General features: G+C 33.9%; 1 protein-coding gene across 14 annotated transcripts in view; it reads left to right on the top strand.

The window, feature by feature from the left end:
* The window catches only part of Ptprd (protein tyrosine phosphatase receptor type D), a 2,207,759-nt gene that overhangs the window by 992,244 nt on the left and 1,192,621 nt on the right, over window positions 1-22,894 (top strand). For all 14 annotated transcript variants that reach the window (XM_058579708.1, XM_058579705.1, XM_058579707.1 and 11 more), the window contains one exon: window positions 11,366-11,415. The gene's annotated coding sequence lies outside the window, so the exon portion shown is untranslated. The remainder of the gene's footprint in view (window positions 1-11,365; window positions 11,416-22,894) is intronic.

Genomic DNA, 22,894 nt, shown 5'->3' with positions numbered 1-22,894 from the left:
ATATCATTCTTTAATTTGTAGATCATTTTAATTATGTACATCCTGAACTCCTTCTCTTCTCATTTCTTCTGCTGTGCTGGCCATGAATTTTAATAATGTGGTGTCTTGATTTGTTTGGGGCATTTTCTTCCCTTGTCTTTTTATATTGCTTGTGTTTCTTCCCTTCTAGCACTGTGGATCCTAAGCATTACCATTTTTATATTATAGTCTTATAGTGCCCCTGTAGGGATCCACTACCTCTCCTTTGATGTGACAGACTTATCAGATCACAATATGAACAATATACACCTTAAAAACAAATGTTTGCTATTAAGACATTTACAGTTTGGTCACACTGTACATAAATGGTGAATTCAATTATTATTTACAGAATACTCAGTATGTTTGTAAAAGGGTTTACAGTTTCTGATGGAAGATATAGAACCAGGGGTAAGGAGTAGGATGATATGCTGAGGAGGTAGGAGGTGAGGATGTAGAGTTGCTATATCTTAGGAAGTGTGAAAGAGAAATATAAAGAGGAAGATTAGTAGCAGGAGAAGGGAGAGAAAGTAATTTGGGGTAGACAGGTAAGTGGGAAAGACAGTAGAGTACCTAAAGCAAACACACATATATATTAAGAAAGATTTAAAAAAAGTTAAAATAGAATAAATTGGTGGGAAAGAAATATACAAAAGAATAATAAAAAGAATATACAACAAAACTATAATATACTATTCAGGCATCCTAGTCCTTAAAATCCCAATTCATGCAAAGTACTTGGCTTCACATATGTTGGGAATATGAGGGTGGGAGAATGGAGAGAGAGAGAGAGAAAAAAAAAAAGAAAATCTTGAAGGAAGACACAGGGCTCGTTTTGATTGAAGATCCATGTCTTTCCTGCTTCCTTTCTCATCTAATAGGTGGGGTCATCTGTTGTTAACTGGTATCTCTGTCCTTAGGATGGTGAAGGTAACAGGGGTATCACTGTGCTGGGTTAGTGCCTACTGGGAAGAGGGGGGAGTTAGAAGCTGGGTACCTGGAAGATATTGGTGAAGGTGACCCAAGATGGAGGTGCCTGCTTTTAGAGGTGGGGCGTTGGGTCAGGTGGGGGGAGCCGAGTGATGGCTTTGGATGATGAGTTCAGAGACAAGCCCTGTGGCTTTCAGTGTTGGCTGACTTCAGAGCCTGCATGAAGTTCCTTGGTGCAGGCAGGCTACTTCGAGTAGAGGACTATGTCTGTTGCTGATGATTCCCAAGGTGGCAGCCACCAGGGGAACCTCATGTTGGTAGATGGGGATCCACACAGGATTGGTGGCCGGAATTACTGGGTGGGAAGCTGTGGGGTGTCCTGAGTGGGAGTGGCATGGGTGATTTTTGCTTGGTGGGTGGCTGAATGTTCTGAGCGTATGTTGATGGTCCCACTCAGGTACCCAGTAATCCTGCATGGGCAAGTAATTGGGAGACCTACTTTGATGCTGAGTCCTGGATCACTGGATGGGCACAGTGGCCATGATGCCCATGCAGGAGCAGGAATATTGCTCACAAAGAAGCAGTATGTTCACTACTTGAGTCCCAGGTCATGGAGCAACACAGAATGCTGCCTCTCTCAGGCCCCCCATTTGGATCCTCCTCTAACATATAATTTTGGCACCTTTACCAAGTATCAGATGACCGTAAGTGAGTTTTTCTCTGTATCTTCTATTCCGTTTGTCTTCATGTCTGTATTGATGCCATCTTGGTTTTGCTATTCTATCTTTGTAGTACAATTTGAGGTCAGACACTTCAATGCATACCGAATCACCTTTCTCATTCAAAATTGCTTTGACCATTATGGTCTCTTATTCTTCCAAATTAATTTAAGAACTATTTTTTCCACTTCTATAAAGAATGTCATTGGTACTTTGATGGGTATTTCATTGATTCTGTATATTGCTTTTGGTAGTATGTCTATTTTGAAAATATTGATTCTGCCTATCCAAAAACATGGGAGGTCATCTTCAATTTCTTTCTTCTGAGGTCATCTTCAATTTCTTTCTTCAGTGTTTCATAATTTTCACTGTAGAGATCTTTTACTACCTTGGTTAGATCTTAATTTTCAGGTTTGTTTTAGAGGATATTGTTAAAGGGATGGTTTTATTTAAAACTATTGGTTTACAATTATTTATCTTGTATCCTGCTACTTTGCTAAATTTATTTATCAACTGTAGGAGTCTTCTGGTGGAATTTTTGGGTCTTCTAGATATAATATTTTATCATCAGCAAACAGTGGTAGTTTGACTTTTTCTTTTCACTATTTGTAAATCTTTAATTTCCTCCTCTTGTCTGATTGTTCTGACTAGAGTTTCAAGAGCCTCATGGAATAAAAATGGTTAAAGTGGACATTATTTTCTTGTTCCTGATTTTAGAGAAAAAGCTTTCAGGTTTTTCCATTCAGTAAAATGTTGACTTGGGTTTGTAATATCTAGTCTTTATAATGTTAAGGTAATTTTCTTCTGTCTGTAGTTTTTCCAGCATTTTAACATGAATGATTGCTGTATTCTGCTAAAGGCCTTTTCTATGTCTATTGAGTTTATCATATAGTTCTCGTTCTTAATTCTATTTATGTGGCAAATTACATTTATTGACTTGCATATTTTCAACCAAACTTGTATGCCTGGGATGAATCCCTCTTGGTCATGGTGTATCATCTTCACATTTTTGAATGTGGCTTGCTAATATTTTAGTAAGGATTTTTGCATCTATGTTCACCAGGAAGATTGGCCTGTAGTTTTCTATCCAAGATGTGTCTTTATCTGGTTTTGGTATCAGGGATATACGGACCTCATAGAATGCATTTGGGAGTGTTCCTTCACTTTCAATTACATAGAATAATTTGAGGAAGACTGGTGTTAATTTTTCTGTAAAGGTCTACTAGAACTCAGAGAACCCATCTGGTCCTGAGCTTTTCTTTGTCGGTAGGCTTTTAAATACTGTAATTTCATTAGATGATAATAGTCTATTTAAGTTTTCTATGTCTTTCTAGTTCAATTTGAGTAGGTCATATGTGTTTAGAAATTTGTCAATTTGCAGTTTCTTGGTGTATATATTTTCAAAATAGTTTCCAATGATGCTCTGGATTTCAGAAGTATCTGTGGTGATATCTCCTTTTTATCTCTAATTTTGTTGATTTGGATCTTTCTCTCTTCCACCTCCCTCCCCCACCTCAGTTAGTTTGGCTAGGGTTTGTCAATCTTATTTGTTGGATGAACGAACTCTTTGTTGCATTGATCCTGTATATTTTTTCATTCTCAATTTCATCATTTTCAGTTTTGATCTTTATTATTTCCCCTCTTCTACTGATTTTAAAGTTAGTTTGATCTTTTTCTAAGGCCTCGTGGTTGAGCATAAGCTTATTTATTTGGGATCTCTCTGTTTTTTAATGTGGTCACTCAATGCAATAAGTTTTCCTCTTAGTTCTGTTTTCATATTGTTCCAGAGATTTTGATATGTTGTGTTTGTTTTCATTTGTTTCTAAGAATTTATTAATTTCTTCTCTCATTTATTCTTGATCCATTATTTATTTTAATGAGTATTGTTTAACCCTCATATGTTTATAGGATTTTTATTATTATGCTCTTACTGTTAATTTCTAGTTTCATTACATAATTATCTAACAGGTTGCAGGGAAATACATCTTTTTTTTTATTTGCTAGGATTGATATTGTGACATAAAATATAATCTATTTTGGAAAAGATTCAGTAAATTGTTGAGAAGAAGGTAAATCCAGCCATTTTCAGAGTGGAATATTCTGTAGATGTATATTATGTTCATTTGACATAATATAATATTATATAGGTTGCTATTAATATTATAATATTATTTAGGTTGGCTATATTTGTATTGATTTTATGCTTTGATGAGCCATTTATTGGTAATATGGGTATGTTGAAGTCATCCAGAATTATTGTATTGTGGTGTAACTGGGGTTTAATGTTGGGTATTTTTTTTAAGTAATCGGGCATGCTGACAATTGGGGCATATACATTTACTATTGTTATAGTTTCTTCTTGCATTTTCCCATTTATTGAGATATAATGTCCTTCTTTGTCTATTTTGATTGGTTTTCTGCTTGAAATCATCTTTTTCAGATATAAGAATAGCTACTCTGGCTTGTTTATGGACTCCATTTTCATGGAATGTTTTATTCTATTCTCTTTTCTTTAGGCTGTGAGTGTCCTTGCCTGTGAAATCAGTCTCTTATAGTCAGCATATAATTAAATCTTGTCTCTTGATCCATTCTGCTAATCTATGTCTTTTAATTGGGGAGTTGAAATCATTTATATCCACTGTTATGGATATGTGTTTGTGTTTGGTTTACTACCACTTTGATTTTTTTGTTCTGTTTAATTCTCATTTAGATAACTTAGATAATTAGTCTTCTTTTGATGTGTACCTATTTGGAAGTTTTGGGATTTGTTTGTTGGTTTCTCTGCAGTTTTTCTTTGAGAAGTTGTGCTGGCTTGGTTGTCATGAATTCTTTTAGTTTATCTTTGTTATGGAAATTATTTTATTTCCTCTTGGTTGGGAATTGTTTTCTTTTAGAGTATGAAATATCTCATTCCAGGTTCTCCTTGATTTTAGTGTTTGAGTTGAGAAGTCAGAAGTGAGAGCCTTATTTGTTTGCCTCTAAATATGACCTGATGTTTCTCTCTTGTGGCATTAAATATTCTTTATTTTCTGTGTTAGGCATTTTGATTATGATGTGTCTTAGAAAGCTTCTTTTCTGACCAGGTCTATTTTAGGTCCTTAATTCTCCTTTTGAGGATGTCTATCTCCTTTCTGATATGGGAAAAGTTTTCTGTAATTATCTCATTGAAAACATTCTTAATGCCTTTAGCTTATGTCTCCATATTCTCTTCTATCCTAATGATTCTTAGATTTGGTCTCTTGTTGGTTTCCCAGAGTTCCTATATATCCTGATCATGTTCTATTTTTCCTCTTCTTTGCTGTACTCTCTATACTCAAATTCATTTATCCTGTCTTCAATGTCTGAGGTTCTGTCTTCAGGCACTAACGTTCTATTCTCTATGAAATTTAATCTGCTGATGAAGCTTTCAGGTGAATTTTTAATTTGAATCATTATGTCTTTCATTTCTAGGAGTTCTAGTTTTTTCTTTTCAGTATTTCTATTTCTTTATTATAATGGTCTTTCAACTCCTGAATTTGCACTCTTAATTCATTTTTTAGATCTTCTTTTAGTTCATTGAACTTTTTAATAATCAGGGTTTTTTTTTCATAAGTTTTCTCTGGAATTTTATATTCTTCTATATAATTAGGATCCTTTCTTGGAGGATTATGAATTTGGGGAGGAGATTTTTTTTTTTTTTTTTTTTTTTTTTTGCCTGTTTCCTCATGTTTTCAGAGGTACTGGATTTGTGCATCAATTGAGATGGATTCACCTTCCTCTTCTATATGTGTCTCCTTATGTGTGTAGTTCTTTCTAGACATATTCTAGGATTTCTCTGTTGTTAGTATATGAGTAGATGTCAAGGGAGGGGGTCTGAGTTCCCTTCTGGTGGTTTCTCCTTGAGACCCGATTTTGCATTTGGGAATTTTGTTTCCCCAACTCTTTTTGTTGAAGTAAAGTTTAGGCTCAGGTGGGGCTAGATCATAGTGTGAGGTGAAACTTGCTATTGCTTAGATGAGTTGTGTTTCTCAGCAGGAAGATCTCTACTCTGTCATCTTAAAGTGTCTAGTCCACTTTTTACCCCTCTCAGAGGGGGCAGCCAGGAGTAGCACTAATATCAGTGGCAGTTGTTCAGAATGGAGATAAATATCCAGTCTCTATTTTGACACTGTTTGCCATCTATATAGTAATGGTGGGGTCAGCATTTAAAATTAGTACTAGCAATACAAAACTGCAGTAGATCAGGCATTCAACATCAAGTACCTACCATATTATCCACTGTTTTAATAATCATAACCATATGAATGGGGTATGAATTACATTAATTATATAATTCTACTATTTAGTAGAATTACAGTTTCTTAAGCAAAGAAAAAGAAGGTGTGAAGGTGAGATAAAGTTTGAAATATTTTTTAAAAGTTATCAAAGGAGAGGCAGGTGGTAAGTAGCAGATGTTGGCTATAAATAAGAAGGAATAAAAGATTTACAGAAAGTAATAAAATAAAGGAAGAGTAGACCCGGGAATAGGAAAACGTCACTGTTACTGTGGAAAGAGAGTGATGAAGGGGAAATAAGAGAAATGTGAACCAAAGTATGGACAAACCAGCAACTATAAGATCAAAATATTTCAAACCCACATATTCTTGAACCCTACCTAAAACAAATCAAGGCTAAATAATAAACAGGTACAGAAGGAAGAAATTAATGTGAAGATAAACCTTATATAAATATGTATATATTATTGAACCTGTTTGCATAGTGAATCCATCCACACAAAAACATCCACATACATGCACCAAAACAAAAAACAAAAAACAAAAAAAAGGTAAAAATTAATACTTTACAAGGAAATTGTGTTTAAAAATTTTTAAATGTTAAAATTTTAAAGAAAGAAGAAGAAAAAAATAGATTAAAATGAGAGTATGAAGAAAAGAAAAGCAATAGTAATGAGGAAAGGAAAATTTTTTTTCAATTTAAAATCTTGCTGAGGAATAAAGGGCTTATTAATACCATGATTGTCAAATCTATTGTTGGAGATGGATTTTCATTCTCTTACATTTGGCTTTGGACCCTTGGGTTGAGGATCAAGGTTGTAACTTAATTCCTCTGTGTTTTTCTTTTAGCTGCCAGACTATGTGGCTAGGAGGCAAAGCTGGTTGTAGTACCACTCAGCTTCCAGGCTCACAGTGATACTGATGATGAGAATGAATCAAGGCCAAGTTTGGGTCCCCCAGATGTTGAAAATTAAACACAAGTTCCCTTTCCCCAGATGTTGAAAATTGAACACCTGAGAAACACCAAGGCAAGCATAGAAAGCAAGTTTTATTTAAAGGATAGAGCAGATATAGACTTCTTCACAGAGAAGGGGCCCCAGAGCTGCCTGTCCAAGGAAGTGGGGGTGTCTTGCCCCTTTCAAACTTTTTAGATTTCAGTTGTTCTCATGCTCTCTCCTCCCTTTATCTTAGTGACAAAACTTTAGAAAGAAGCCTTCCAGAGGTGCCTCTTTGTGTCTGCCCAAATGGGCAGGAAAGGAGCCACCCAGGAGGTTACTTGTTAACAACTCCTACAACTCCCTGCAGGGAGGAACCCTTTCCTGGAGGAAGGTATTCTTGACAACAAGTAGAGGAGTGGGAAATGTCCTTTAAGGTATTAACATTTTATTTCCTCCTGAATCAGCCCTATTCTTTCTGAACCAATCATTCATTACCTACACTGACTGACTTTTGTCCCCCAGCTTCACCAGGGTATGGTGGGGTGTCACAATTTGGATGTTGACAAATTGTGTCTTTCTGTGCTAGGCGTATTGCAGAGTCCTAAATTGGAGACAGCAGTAATTCAGTTTTAGTCTGGATGGAATTTCTGCACTCTGTGCATGGGTGTTTGAGAGTTGCTGTACACACCCCATGGAAGGTGGATGCCAGTCTCAGCAGGATGTCTGCATCTTTAGGGTCTCTGGTGAAATATAATTTTAGTGTATTAGGGACAAAACCTCTACAGGTTTCACTGATACCCATCTGGGAAATCAGGTCCTCATTTCCAGGGTGTTGAATATTAAACACCTGAGAAATGCAGAGGTAAGCCTAGAAAACAATTTTTATTTAAGGGACAGAACAGAGATTGTGGACTTCATGGGGGGCGGGGTCTGGCCCCTTTATAAATCTCAGGTTTCCTTTCCTCCCCCACCTCCTCCAATCTTTCCTAAGTGACCAAAAGGGAGGCATAAAGCTGCCCAGGAGTATCCCTCATTATCCTCAGAATCTGCCCAAAGTGCAGGAAAAGAGCCACGCAGGGGGTACTCATTAGCAACTCCTTTGTTACAGGGAGCAATTCCCTGAATGTGTTGGTAACTGGTTGAGAGGGGGGAAGTGCTCAGGAGGTGTTGACATTCTATTTCTTTTCCTTTGATAATTAGCAGCCATCTTTCCAACCTGATCACTTATTATCTATACTGACTACCTGTGCTTTGCTCCTGCCTCATCACCTTCACCACTATGAATATGAAATATGGGGACTCTGCCCTAGATTGCTGATGCTCCTGTGTAGTTGCTGAAGCACCAGCCACAGTGGGAGATATCTATCATCCTTGGAATCCAGAACCTGACTGTCAGATTTTTCTTTGTGCCTATTTCAGCCTCTCTGCTTCAGTTGCCTTCTGAGAATTTTTGGTTAGCTTCAGGGGTTTCTGATCTCCTGTCTCCTGTTGGGGAAATTCCGTAGGCAGTGGGAGTACAGCAGGGGCCACACATGCATGTGCCTTCCTCAGGTACAGGAATATGGGAGGCAGCTGCTTTGGTACCAAGAGCACACATTTTCCTGGCTGCAGAAATGCCATGTTTTCTCTGTCAGCTGGGATTCAGTGGCAGACTACTCTGACTAGAAGGGTGAGCACATGCTTTCCCTGCCAGTGGAGAGCACTGCCACTGTAGCTTTCCTCAGGAGCCTGGCAACCATTTTCTGTGCCCCAAATGACTCTGCTCCCATGGGAGCTATTTTTGGATTTTCTTTCACTAATTCACTTTCCCTACCTATGCTATAACTATTAAAATCAGACTTACACTCTAATCCTCAGGTTAGCCCAAGTCAATTCTTCATTATTTTTCAATTTCTTTATCTGCCAGCCATGTCACCATTTTTCTGTCTATGCTAACCTTGGCTCTTTGCTACTGCTGATGGCAGCCAGGATGGCGCCCAAGCTGGCACTTCTGTAATGTATTATTTCTTAGATTTGTACTTCTGACTTCTATGACTCTTCAGTTTTTCTGTTTGTTTTTGTTTTTTTTAACACTTCAGTATTAATCTTCAGTTCATTCCCTTATTTACCACCTTGCTAAAAAGCCATCTTAGGCTTTTTAAGTCTATCGTTGAGGAGCTGGCGGGATGTGCATCCTTCCTTTTATCTGCCATCTTACCATTTCCAGTACTCCTTTTATAACATCAAAGAAATCCCCATCTAACAAGCCAATTCATGATTTTTTTTTCCAAATGCTGAATTGTATGTCCTAAATGTATTCACTAATAGCATTAGTTTATCTACAGAAATATTAACTCAGCTACAATTTTCAAAATTTATGTAACAATTTAACTGTCATATAAACATAACTTTGAAGTACTCCTTCTTTGAGAAGATAGATTTAGGATATTACAATTATTTAAAAACACCAAAAATGTCTTTTGGGGTTTGCTTATTTGGCTTACCATAAGTGCTTTCTGAATGGCTGTGCCTCCCAAGAGAACTAGTTCATATTAGAGAAGTATGTCTGGTATGATTCACTTATCTAGCATCTTATGTGGAATAAAACTTCATGAAATGCATCAAGGATAAAACTTTAACCCAGTGCCAATGTCATTGACAATTTAATCACTGGTCCTTCATCATGAGTTTCTCCTGTAAAAATAGTTATTTAGAAATGTTATGTTAAAATTTACTCTTTCTTCTTTAAACATATCCCAATACACAGTATCCTTGCCTGAATCAAGCTTCACAAATCATTTAAAAAGGTAAATTAAAGCTGGAGTGCTTAATATTTCTGTGTTGGTCTTCTTATATGCCTAAAATCTCCTCTCCGATTTGGATCTGGCCTTGAAGAACAAACTAGCCAATGCCTTCAATATCATTTCTAAAATTCCTGAATTTAAATATGAACAAGGACTTATAATTTGTATTCCCACTATCTAATTGATGAAATAGTGTCAGTAATACAGAAGGGGATATCCTTTGTATTTAGTATTAATGTCTAAATATTCACTTTCAAATGCATATAAACACATAAATCTCTTTATGTGCTTTTTATTTTGAAATTATGTTATTTAGCTAAAAGCATTAATTTAATATTCTAAATATGAAACACAGTGCCTGTAGGAGTAATCTAGCATCTGACAGTGCTAAGGGATGTTAAGAATATATTGTTGTTTCAGCATTATAATGTCAAAAGCTTAAAACCTAACTTAAAATTTTTAATAAAGGTAATAACAATTAAAAATAATAATTTGTATATCTAAGTTTTATTCTACAATTAGTTCCAGTCAGATACTGATTCTAACATTTCAACCTTTTTTCATTTCACCAAAAATTCATTTGCTGCATTTCTTGATAAAAATGAGAGCAGGAAGGAAGTGCCCCTGTGACTCTTCCATGCACTTTTTGAGGTATAAGCATTTCGAATCACACCACGTGGAGCCTTAAGAAAAAATTTCCATTATAGTTAGATACTATTCTACATAAAAAGAAGAAAAAATTGAATATTTAATCTTGGTCCTCCATGAAGAAGTTAGCAGTATTTGCAAACTCATTGCTATAACAAAGCAAATTTAAGAACTTAGTAATGTTTATTGACTACTTAGTACCATTTTATCAAAATAAAATTTTGCGAAGGATGCAGCAACTATTAAATGTCACACACAATGGTAATTGAGTGACTTAATTTAAAGAGGATAATACCAGTTTCACACAACGTTTTTATTAAATCAAATATCCTAGACAATTTAGGATGAAACTATAGAATACGATGAAGTCTTCTTTTTTCATATTTTTAGTTATGCATGAACACAATAACTTTATTTTATTTATTTTTTATGTGGTGCTAAGGATCAAATCCAGTGTCTCACAAGTACTAGTCAAGTGCTCTGCCACTGAGCCACAACTACAGCCCCTAACTGTGCAATCTTTAAAATGATAACATAGAGTCTCTACATTTAAGGAGAATTCTATATTATCACATTACTTAATGATTAATACAGATGAAGCAATTATGAAAATAGGATTACAGTATGATAAACACATTTGAGTGTATGCACATGAATGTGATTGCATGTGTATATGTATAGAGATGGATGGAAGTATACTTGACACTGTCAAATGAATGTAACAAAGAAGCTTCTCCAAAATAACATATGCAAAATACATTCTTCTTGCAAATGTGTCCATCACCCATAGTTTCACAAGAAGCAAAGAAGACACTAAAGATTGCTTGTTTGTCATTCTGCATTACAGAGCCCAAATTAAAGTAATTAATCTTAAATCACAATAATTTGATGTGAGCCGAGTTACTGATAATGCTATTGCAGACAAATGTTATAGTCAAAGCTGTCATGTTAAATGTACATTAATTACTCATATAATAAAATTTCTTATAATATTAAATTACTAACATTTTTTTGGTGTGTGAATTAAAGTTGAATGCCAGAACTAATAAAGAATGTTTCTGCTTATACTTTTCTAGGTCTCAGGGTGGCGAACTTTATCTTTGAATTCTTAACCTGTGAGTTTATGGTAAGATTATAATTAATGTACCTAATTTTAATATTATTGTTTTTCTATTACTCCTGTTTCATAGTGTTCAGTTTTAAAAAGTAAAGGAAGTTGGAATAATTCACTTGATGTGTTACCGTAAATGTTGGGGAAACTATGCAATCTTTTTCTATCAAAATGTTCTTAGTTGTATAATAGTAATAGTTATTTGATATAGTCTTTGATGGAACTCAAATAAATTTGAAGGCAAGATATTGAATGATGAAGTTTTATACAACTGAAAAAAGTCCTCTGGGCATGAGTGACAATTTGTGTATTAAGCTGTTCATGGTACATTCTATGTAATGCCAGTAAATACATACGATGAATTATTTAAGTAAAACGTATTTTATAACCTGTCAAGATTTATCAGAATTTGGTTTCTCTATGAAGGTCTGATGTTTGAGCTTTAGGGAGTTGAAAGGAAAGTATAAGTATGGAAATAAAATAAGAAATAGCAAGTGATTTCTAAGGATTTTTTTTACTCATTCATTTGTTAATTTCTGTGGTTGAATTCATTCAATAGCATTTGATGAACATGTGTATTATAGTAATAATTGATTACTACAGAATATATATAAATATAAGCTTCTTTGTGTTGTAAAACTGATGAAGTTAATTTTTATCAAAACTTTCAGAATATATCTGTTCCTTAATGATAAACATGATAAAGGTTTATCTTGTTATGAATACATAAAGTCTAGGTGATATGGAAATTTATGTCATACATTTTATATTTGGGGAAATGTTGTATCCTTGGAAACTAAAATGCAAGAGACCAAAAGTATTTATTTTGGACATGTGGCTTTATTGAACTGCATCTTTAAGATGTTTTAAATCACTGTAGCCAACAGCTTCCTCTGGGAACTGTAAGGTGTACTTTTTGGTTACATATTTCTGAAACATTTAACATAGCATAATAAACAAGTGTTATATGGAAGCAAGTGGATATTCTTTTATCATACTGGGAGGATTTTGCTGATAACTGAGGAAACTTTTATGAATTATTTGTATATGAATAGAGTAATAATCTTACCCTGAAAAAGTATATTTTTAATTGGAATTATATTTTACAAACATACCTTATAAACTTTCTTTTTTATTTATTCTTTTTAGATATACTTAACAGTAGAGGTTATTTTGACATATTACACATACATGCAGTATAACATTATAATTAGGATCCCATTCTAATGTGGAGTTTCACTGATCATGTATTTATATATGAGTATAGGAAAGTTATATCCAATTCATTCTACTGTCTTTTCTATTCCCAGTTCCCCTCCCTTTCCTTTTTATTCCCCTTTGTCTAATCCAGTGAACTGCTATTCTCTCCCCACGTCCACCCCCAACCATTATGTGTTAGCATCCACATATCAGAAATAACATTTGGCTTTTGTTTTTTTTTTGGTACTGGCTTATTTCACTTAGCATGATAATCTCCAGTTGTATCCATTTACCAACAAATGCCATAATTTACTTCTTTTTTATGGCTGAGTAATATTCTGTGATATATATATATATATATATATATATATATATATATATACACACACACACACACACACACACACACACACATACATTTTCTTTATCCATTCATCTTTTCAAGAGCACCTAGTTGGTTCCATAGTTTTGCTATTGTAAATTGGGCTGCTATAAACATTGATGTGGCTGCATCACTGTAGTATGTTGATTTTAAATCCTTTGTGTATAACACAAGGAGTGGGATAACTAGTTCAAATGGTGGTTCCATTCCAAGTTTTCTGAGTAATCTTCATCCTGCTTCCCAGAGTGTTTGCACCAATTTGCAGTCCTATCCGCAATGTATATTTACTTTTTTCTCCCACATCCTTGCCAACATTTGTTACTTGTAATTTTGTTAATTGCCACTCTGACTGGAGTGAGATGTAATCTCAGAGTAGTTTTGATTTGCTTTTCTCTAATTGCTAGAGATGATGAACATTTTTTTCATATTTGTTGACCATTTGTATTTTTTCTGTGGATTTCCTGTCCTAAATGAACTTTCTTAAAAATTTATTTCAACTTATAGAATGCAACTTTTTTAAAAAATTACCCTCATCATTACTGCATTTAATTTTCTTATGTAAACACATATGTTTACAGAAGATTACTAGTATCATAGGTATATGGTCTCAGCAAATGTCAGAAAATGAACACATTCATATAACCAGTACTCATATAAACTTATTTTTTTTTAAAGTCTCTGTTATGCCCTTGACTGGTCTCAATATACTCCCAGAATATAAACAACATCTTAACCTCTAGAGGCATAATTTACCTCCATTTTTACATTCTATAAATGAAGTCATAGCAGATATTGCTTCCCATTTTTCAACATTTTGTTTGTAAGATTTTTGTGTGCAGTGGTAAAACACTCATTTTCACTGTTGTATAATATTCACCTGTGAGAATATACCAAATTATTGAACCTTTCTACCATTGATCAGCATTTGAGTATCTTTCAGACTTTGAGTCTTAAGAATAGTGATGATATGGATAATCAGGAGCATATCTTTTAGGAACACTTACATGCACTTGACTGCGTGAATAGAAAATGCATTTATTCTGCTTTAACAAATACTGACACTTCCCAAAGTAGCTCCCAGTTTCTGAAAGCAAATTATGAGAGTTCATTTGCTTCATAGTCAGTAACATTTGACATTTTTTGCCCTTGTAATTTTAGATTTTGATATGTGTATAGTGGTATTTTAACATCTGAAGACTAATATTATTAAAACTTGTTTTCATTCTTATTGTCCTGTCTTTTTGAAAGTGTGCTAAGTTTTGCTCTTCTCTACTGGACTGTCAACATTGGGTTGTAGGAAATGAATGCACATACATACTCACAATGCAAATAAAACCTTCGACAAGTACATACAATAATATTATGTAGTAAATGCCGCATTTGACATGGCTTGTATATGTTTAGGCAATTTATTAAGCACAATATTTTCAAAACAACAAATAAATTTTAACCATAATTGTATTTGAAAACCTAAAGGTTACCTTAATATGCTGAGTTTTTTCATGATCCTGTGGAATATTTTAATTGAAATTTTTGGTATGCTTAACACCACACAATGCAAATAAATTATCACAATCCATTCAAGGTTAAAGTTAAATCAATAAGTAGTGAATTTTTATTTCAAAATTGTGTCCACATAACTAATTTCAGTGTGTAAAACTTACAGTGGACAATGCATAATACATGCATTAACCTAAGATACAGAAAATTTCTTATCTTAATAGCTATATTAAAATACATATTTATATAAATATCTTTATATTTACATCTTTCATAGTAAAATATTAATATATATGCAGTGATTACTCTATTTATTAAATATAATTATATTTAATTATCCATGAAAAAATACAACAGTGCTTCACATATCTGTTTTATGCCTTATAGGAAGGATGGTATAAAAATCAATATTCTTTATTAAAATTCTGAGTCAATTATGCAAATGTTTACTACATACTATATTGTCCTATTATGCATGGTATTTGAAATTGCATGATTTTCTTTTTAAAGTAATAATAATTTTGATTTAAATACGTTCATTTTTATCCATAATAATTAAAAATTTTGAAAGATATGATGAAACTTAATGGAATTAAATAACTATTTTTAAATGAAAGCAATCATTTCAATAGGCACATATCACATTTAGACTGTATCTTTTTCATCATTGCGTCCTATTATAATCCAAGCCATGTCATGACCTCAGAGAAACCCATAACTAAAAATGAGGGAGTGCTATAGCAGTTTGGATGACATGTTATTTTTAATAATTATTATGGATCAAATCTTCATAATATCAAAAATATCTGATAAGGAAATTTTGGAATTTATATATTAAAATTCTTAAGACTGAAGAAATAGGTATTTCATTTTATGCCATAGGTTTGGATATTGGAAGAGCATGTGTTTGTTTATTTTCATTTTAGGAAGCCAATTATGATAAAATACAGAGTGCACTAATTAACAGTTAATTAGGTGGTTTTCATTTTTGCTGAGTTAGGAATCTCTGCAACAAAGGAAAACAGGAGAAATACAGAAATGTGTCTTGAAGATTGACTCTAAGACTTTAAGTAGCATAATCATTCTGATCCTCTGTTATTCATTCCAAATAGCTAAATATGCATTTGTGAAGTACATCATAGTTTGCAAAACTAAAATTTCAGTATATATTTTTTGTGTTTCTGAAGGTACATGATAGTTAAGGAGAAAAATCCAGTTCAGAGACACAGACTGCATATGTTGGTTACATGTGCCGATTATATATACTTCAGCTCATTTTCACAGTGATCACAGAGCATTGGGACAAATAAATGTCAAATATGCAACTAATACCCTACATGAAGGGAAATAATAGAAATGCATAATTTGAACCCAGAACTAAAACACTGACTTACATGATAAAGTTCTAATCTGAAAGCATGAGCATCCATTGAAAGGCACAAAAAAAAAAAAAAAAAAAAAGGAAAGTATAATATGGGACCAAAAAAACAGAAAGTTTTTGTTAGTATAAATAAAGTTTCTATTAATATAAATTGAAGTTTGTTAATATAAATGAAGTTGTTGAATGCAAAAATTTCCATTGTTTTTTAAAAATTCCTATTCAATAATATATCAGTTACATTGATCTGATTGATTTGTTTAAGTCAGGTGTTTTTTTTTTTTATTTTGCTTTTTGTTTTCTGAAAAGTAGAAATATCTTCCAGCACTTGCCACAATATCTGGCAGTAGCAGGTGGTTTCTATATTTTGCTAGCTGTAAAATTGTATATAAACTAAAGAAAAGATGTTGTATTTATTTTGCTAAGTTAAATACTTTTTTTCTCAGACACAGTCTTTTTCCAACCCTGCACCCATGGTAACAAATATTTCTTAGAAAGCATTTACTATGTGTTGAGAAGATGCCTGATTTACACTACCATGGTGGAACAGATAAGGTTTTACTTTATTGATTCTAATTGATTCTACACACTAATGGAAAAATTTAAAATTATTAAGCAAATGCATACAAAAAAAATAGATCTCAATTTTGACAAAGTTATGAAGTAAAGCATTCTAAAATATAGGATAATTTGGACAGGAGAATACTTACTGAAGAAAAGTCCTTTCTGAGGATTTGATATTTAATTTCTTACTTTAAAAGGGAGAGTTGGCCACATGAGGGAATGGGGAGAGGTGGGATGTAAAGAAGTTTTCCAGGCTCTGAGAAAAGCGTAACTCATAGCTTCAAGGAAGTGAAAGACTGTTAAAGTAGCTGAGGAACTATGTGCAGAGGAGAGAGTGACAAGGGATGAGGCAGGCTTTGATGGGCATCAGGACATGCGATACCAAATATGGGAGCTTGGCATGTTGAATCCATGAGCTGAAGAGTTTCAGAGACAGTATGTGACCTTTGCCTGAAGCAGGTCATAAAACCCTCATGGGGGATGTTTCATCATCTTTGTCTCTGAATATGAAAGGACACAGAGAGGACTGAAAGAAGGTGCTGTGCTAAAATTCCCCAAGTTTACCACACCTACCTCAGACCAGGTCCTTTTATATCTCTCTCTATTTCATCTCACATAAAACACTCAGGTTTAATCACTTAAATTTAAGTCTTCATTTCTTTAGGTTCCCATAGCATGTTAAACTTATATTAAATAAATTTGTATGGTTTTCTTTTGCTGATATGTGTTTTAATCAGATTTTTCACTGCTGTGACTAGAAGATCCAACCAGAACAATTGTAAAGAAGGAAAAAGTTTATTTGGGGGCTCATAGTTTCAGAAGTCTCAGTCCATAAGCAGCTGACTTCATTCCTTAGGGCTCAAGGTGAGGCTGAGCATCATGGTGGAGGAGTGTAGCAGAGGGAAACAGCTCACATGATGATCAGGCAGGAGACAGAGACTCCACTCACCACATACAAATATACACCCCCAAGGATCCACCTCTTCCAGCCACACCCTACCCACCTTCAGGTACCACTCAGTTTATCCCATCAGGGGATTAATTCACTGATTGGTTTAAGACTCTTATAACCCAATCATTTCTCCTTTAAACCTTTTTTTAAAAAATATTTATTTTTTAGCTGTATTTGGACACAAAAGTATTGTATGTTTTATTATTATTATTATTTATTTTTATGTGGTGCTGAGGATCGAACCCAGGGCCTCACACATGCTAGGCTGGCTCTCTACCACCGAGCCACAACCCCAGCCTCTCCTTTAAACCTTTTTGCATTGTCTCACACATGCACTTTCAGAATGCCACATCACATCCAAGCTATAACAATCTGTCTTTTTTTTTTTTTTTGTATAAGCAAACCAGCCAGGAACTCAGGAAGATAAAAGAAAAAAAATATTTTTCTTTCCCTGCAATTCAAACCATAATAAAAATATTGGATTTTATTATAAATACTAAGGGAAGTCACTGAATGCTTTTAAACAACAGTGTGTAATATAGTTATTTGTATTTGAAGATAAGTCGTCTGTGGAGGATGATTTAGTGGGGAGTCAGACTAGAAGTAGGAAGATCTTTGGAAGGAGGCAGATGACCACTTCTAAGAAAGAGAAATGTTGTCCTGATCCAGAATGCAGACACTGAGATGGATTTTCTATCTATTTTAGAAGCAGAGTCCAAATGACTTGATAACTGATTGCATATAGAGGGTGAGAGAAAAGAGACAACAGACATGACTTCTAGGCTTGAACATTGTCATTGCAGAGCACTGTCATTGATAACTGCATTGGGCAAGAAGGGGTTCCAAAGCAGGTTATAGTCAGAATAATCCCATCTGGGATTTAAAACAACAACCAAAAAAAGAAAAGAAAAAGAAAAAGAACACTCTTGCCTCTTTCTAGTCAGAGTATGATCTTTAGTTCTTCTGATGAACACCAGATTAAGATTTAGAAATAATAATTCATCCTTACACGAAATTACCTGGCAAAGCACTGTGCTGGAAATAATGGTCCTGGTCTGATATTTGTAGAAATATATATGAACTAAAGTCACAAAGATATGCGGAATCTAGTGGGACCCCAGGATGCTGTGAAAAATGCTGGTATTAAATATATGTTTGATTTCAACCATTCTGGGGATTTTGGAATGAGTCTATAGTGATTTCTGGGCAGTCACTGAAAGCAAAGGGTAGCAAAAACTGTGGAGTACATTGGACAAATAAGTGGGAAAGTTGGAAAAGATTATTCAATGTGTACATAATTTCAAACTCTAAATGATCTTCCCATGACCAATTATAAGCAAAAGAAGAAACAGTGAGGGATTGGGAATTCACTGCATTAAGTGGAAATTGGAAGAACTCCCCAAACTCTGTCACTGCAATTATCTCCTCAAGAAAACGGCACCTCTCAACTTAGGAAATCTGATAGAGGAGAAATGAAAACAGAATTTTTGCTCTTTTTATCAACTTTCCAAGAAGTTTCAGTAAAGTAAAATTTGCTGTTGCTCATACCTGATTGTCTATGGTAGGACAACTGATTGCCATGAGGTTTCATTTGGAGTGTGCATTTCTTTCTCTCTTTTATTAAATTTATTAGCATAGATATGCCATAGTATCATATTCTGATCATTTTTTAACAAAATTCACCTGAAAAATGACCTTAGAATTTTTTCTATGCTATACAAACCATTCTTTTCCTAAGCAATATAAGATATTTTATGCTTACATAATAGAATAAGCTTAATGTGTCCTTCTAAAAGAAGAGGGAATTGTAGGACCATCACATAGGGCAGATCTGAATTTTGGTTCAGCATATCCCTAACAATAATCTCTAGATCAACATATGGTATTTAGCCATGATAAATTGATAACCAAACACTTGACTATTAATTGGCTTCTCATTTAAGAAGTTCACTATACCCATGATAACCATAATATATGACAGTTGCAAAAGAATTATAGTATGATAAAACCAGTGAAATAGAAACTAATCTATATTTGAGCTTTTATCTATGAGTTTTATGCAGATTAAATATTAAATCTCGGATTCAAATAAATAGGGTGATTATACTTCTTTGAAATCTATTGTTAAAATTTTATGACCATATATTCTGTGAGTTTGTTTTGATATGAAATTATTTCAAAAATGCATGTATATTATCCTTAATGTAAAACACTCCAGAATATGTATTTGTTTCAATTATTGCCTTTTATTCCCATCTGGTAAATTACAAGGAGAAATATTGTCATTATGAACCCCTCTTTATCTTGAATTGAATTTAAAAGAGAAAGTCTTTTCATTCATTTTGCTATTTAAAGAGGTAATATGTATTTTCTATTCAAAGGAGTGAATGTGCTTTTATTGAAAGAAATATATTTTAGAGTTGGATTGTGAAAGCTCCTATAAGCTTAATGTAAGCTCATGCATATATTAGCCCACATGTAAATTATTTTAAGACAGTATAATGGCATCAATGAGAACTTGGCATAGAAATTCTGCTGGATCCCTAGCACTGTTTTGCCATGTGTGTGCCACTTTAAAAAGAATGGGAATAATATGATTGGTAAGGAAAAGGCTAAAGAAGTAGACAAGAATTTGTCATTCTTCCCCAAATAAATGGCAACTTTGAACAAATTTAATAATTACTGAATTTTGAGTTTTATTTTGAATATTTATATGGAATAAAAACAGAGTATATGTTTATGTTAATGAAATAGAGAGAATGACAGAAATTACAGGTGCTCTAAATTTGAAAGGGCATATTTAGGATCTATCCTACCACTATCTGCCTTCACTTTGAAAACTCCAGTTGACAGTATTTTTGAAACGCTGGAAAATGGTAAGCTGTCTGGATGTCTATCATTTGGGGACAACGCTAATTTTCTTATTTAAATGTGAGTTTTTTAATTGAAATTTTTGTCCCAGCTATAAATATCTGTGAAGTTAATGTACCCAACGTAGACCCAATCCCTGAAAATATTGTATGAAAAACAGTGGTCAAGAGTAGTCACTTATTTTAATAAGTCTGTGAAACAAAGTGTTAAGTACTAAAGTATACTTCTCTCTTATTATAAGTGATCATGTTTATAATCAACAGACACCTACATTCAAACAGACATATTTTGAGTTTTGTTTGAACTATACATATGTAATAGATTTTAACATGCCCCTTATTAATAAAGTTATGTTTCTGTGTTTACAGAATCTATATGTCTACCAGGATATAAATGTGTTATTAGAGATGCCTTTACTATGAATCAGTTTATAGTGAGTCTCCTTAAAATAGCACAGTAAGATGTTTATCATTGTGAATATTGATTTTTAAAAAATTCCACAAATATATTTTTCCAGAAATAACCTATACACATTTATTTATATATTTAAACACATTTATTAATTGAATCATTGAAGTAAGAGTCTTCAAAGTATTCATAAATTTTAATTTTATTTATGAATTTTCATAGTTCTATAGAAGCATAATTAAATAAAGAAGGCAATTATTCTCTAATGTAAATTTCAAGTGTGATGAGTAATATGTTATGTCAAAGGCTTACCAAGCAGAACTGTATTCCATATGATTCCTAGAGCATTTGCCCATGCATGAAATAGAGATATGACTGCAAATTTTTAAGGTCAAACCATTGCATCAGGAAAAGACTCAATAGAAATTAAGGGTAAAATTTCACATATTTGAGAGGGACTTTATTGTCTTTTAAGAAATCAAAGAAGGATGTACTTTTTAAACTTGGTATCAAATTTCTAAAGTAAAATAAAGGTACCCACTATCTTTGCTAAAGTCACATAATCAAAGCACTGACTAGTTCAATATTTTATTTTAAACTTTCGGAAATAATTTTGGTAGATAGTGGACATATAAGAAATTCAAAGATATCATACCTGTTCTGAAAGACCCAGGAACTGCTCGGGTGAGAATGTTAATTCCCTAACGTCTTCATTCAGTAGAGACTCACTGGGAGTGAACTGTGCCTGACATGGTGCAGGCACTGGGCTACAGGCGAAGAGCTCACACTCCAACACTCTGGGTGGGACAAGTGAAGACATGTGATTACAAAGACTAGAAGTCAACCTTACCATGATTTTCTCTTTTAATCCTCACAATGCCTTGTGAGGAAGGGCCTGTTTTTCTTAGTAAAAACCAAAACTTGGAGAAGAAAATTGCTCAAGGTTGCATACCCAGGACAAGTGTAGCAAAGGACAGATCCTATGACATGGGCATGGGTCAGGTGTTATGGGAGAGGCTAATTAGAAATGCCTATGGCATAGATGTAACATTTGAGCTAAGTCTTATAGAAATATGAAGTTTGCTAGTAGCAAAGAGAGATAAGGGAATAGATTATCTGGGAGCAGACCTAAGTTTTACTATATATATGTGATGGTGAAACAATTGTCAAGACTTTTCTTTAGTTCTAAAATTTTATGATGATTTATTTACTTAAAAGCAAAAGAAGAGACTTTTGATTGAATGCTGAAATGTCTGAACCTTCTAATAGTATGCCACTAATACCATAAAAGAAAAAACAAAACTTTCTTTTATCCTGTGGATGGAAAAACCTAGCATCTGTTTTTCCCCAAAGAGAGTTAGCCGTGAATATAATTCATTTCTCTTTAAAAGATAGTGGTAGAGTCAAGTGCTGTGGTGTATGCCTGTAATCCCAGAGGCTCTGGAGGTTGAGGCAGGAGGATTGCATGTTCAAAACCAGCCTCAGCAATTAGAGAATCACTGAGCAACTTAGCTAGACCCTGTCTCAAAATAAAATAAATAAAGTGGTCTGTGGATATGACTCAGTGATTGTACCTGAGTTCAAATCCCTGGTACTAAAAAAAAGAAAAGATTATGGGAGAAAACTTTGATGGCAATTTATAGGAGAATTGTTACAAAAGGGCAAAGGCACCTTCTCATCTTGAGGGCTTATATTTAAATCCCCATTCAGCCATTTCCTCCTTGGGGAACATGGCTGAGACAGTCCCACTCTTTGTCTTTTGTTAATCATTTCTTAGGGGTAGGACTGCAGCAGGTCCTAAATAATTATCTATGTTTTAATATGGTAAGGGACTTATTTAATACAATGCCTGACACAGTAAATGCTACATATATTAAGCAATAGCACTAATAGTCATGTTAATCAGCAGAATAGTAATAGCAAGTAGTGCCTCAAACATAACAATGGTGATAATGATGGAATAATAGTGGAAAAGACCAGTGGATTCAACCAGGAGAAAGTCATTGAAATCTTAGCAATTTCAACATATTGAGATTTATTTATTTATTTATTTATTGGTACTGGGGATTGAGCCCAGGGATGCTTAACCACTCAGTCACATCCTCAGCCCTTTTAATGTTTTACTTAGAAACAGGATCTCGCTGAGTTGTTGAGGCTGACTTTGAATTTATGATCCTCCTGCCTCAAGCTCCAGAGCAGCTAGGAATACAGGCAGGTGCCACCACACCTGGTGAGATTT

The sequence above is a fragment of the Marmota monax genome, unplaced genomic scaffold (assembly GCF_021218885.2).
Source record: "Marmota monax isolate L192 unplaced genomic scaffold, Marmota_monax_Labrador192_F-V1.1 WCK01_AAM20220418_F8-fsc00124, whole genome shotgun sequence".
In the NCBI taxonomy this organism is placed as follows: Eukaryota; Metazoa; Chordata; class Mammalia; order Rodentia; family Sciuridae; genus Marmota; species Marmota monax.
This window is presented reverse-complemented; position numbering and strand designations above follow the sequence as displayed.